The following is a 1,654-nucleotide window of genomic DNA, read 5'->3' as shown; positions in this document are numbered from 1 at the left end:
TCAAACCCCACCTGATCCTGGATCAGACATCACGCTCACTAACAGGCAAAACTTTCCTCATTTTCTGACCCTGAACCTGCGGCGTAACTCCGTCCCCTGGACATGGAGCTAGCTTTCTGAGCTATTATGAAGATGGCATGTAATTGCATGTTTGCTTTTCGACCGGGTGCACTGCTCTGACACAACATTCATTTAACTGCAGCTTCACTAATGCACAAACAGTGTACTCCATCACTCCAGGCTCCATCACTCCATCATTCCAGGCTCCATCACTCCACCAGCTCCTCCTTCGGTTTCTGACGTTTCAGTCAATACGTGTGTCAGTGAACAAAAAAAAAAAACATTGAAGTAGTTGCAAATCGACACTTTCTCATGCTGAGAGATTACACACTTACACACATGCACACACACACACACACACACACACTGACCAGATGAACAACTTCAAATGAGTTCCACCACACAAAATTAACAGACAGTGAAATTCAAGTCCAGATCAAGAACGTCCACAGCTCGTGTGCGTGACGTGTCAACAAAACAAATCGATCCTCTGTGAAAACGGATAACTAGCGGCGGAATAGCAAACCTGAGCTGAGCGTTCTGTGCAGCCATCCTTTTTAAAACAGCACCATCTGCAGGGAACGTCCTGCCTCCAAAGGCAGAAGAAGAAGAAGAAGAAGAAGACAGAGCAGGAGGGAGGGAAGTGTGTGCTGGAAGCTGCTACAGTGATTATTATCTCCACTTCCACTCTGCATGGTTTCCTTTCTAAAGCACGTCAGAAAGGTTAAGGGTCAGTAAATCAAATTTATTGAGCTCTGAGAGAAGGAAGAAAAGATGAGGGATTTCTAGGAGGTGAAGAGGAGCAGACACGTACCTGAGATGAGTCTGAATATCTAACCAGAATAGCGCAGTGACTCGGGATCCAAAATAAATCTATTTACAATCTTAATTGTGGTTACCTCAACTACAGAATAAAGAGCTGCCAGGAACTTCATCATCAGAAGGTACTCTGATGCACATGGATGCTCTAAAGACTTCCCAAAAAACAGCGTTTAATCTCATCTGTACCCTGTAGAGCTGCTGCTGTAATCATAAAGACGGTCCTGTTGCTCATCTCAGGACTCTTCTCCACAATCTGCTCCCACTGAACATCCTGTACACACACTCAGCACTGTGTGTCTTTACTCTTCTACACCTGCACACTGAAATGATTTATAATCGCACTGTTTATAACCGGTGTCATTAGGGATCTAAAGCTACATCCAGATTTCTCTAAAGCTGCACCGTAGCAATCTCTACTGTTAAAAGCTCTGAATAAATAAAACTGAACAGAAAAGAGGTTCTAGTCTGTTTTCAGTGGAGCTCTCGGGAACACCAGTGATACCCATCTGGACCAGAAAAACAATCATAATTTGCACAGAACTAAACAGTGACCCGGCTGATTTCAGACCGTGATGAATCAATTTACTGGAAGCAGAACATTTATTAGGAGAGGAATGGTGGAATTGGAGAGATCTCAGAGGACTTCTCTTTGTCTGCCAACCCGACTTCCCTCATTAAGAACGAACACCAGCGGCTGTAGGTTACTGACACCAGAAACCTGATGTGCTCCAACAGCTGTCTCTCGACCGGGGCTGATCCCACGCTCCCACAT

Source organism: Pangasianodon hypophthalmus, chromosome 11 (assembly GCF_027358585.1).
Source record: "Pangasianodon hypophthalmus isolate fPanHyp1 chromosome 11, fPanHyp1.pri, whole genome shotgun sequence".
Classification (NCBI taxonomy): Eukaryota; Metazoa; Chordata; class Actinopteri; order Siluriformes; family Pangasiidae; genus Pangasianodon; species Pangasianodon hypophthalmus.
Note: the sequence above shows the minus strand (reverse complement) of the source record.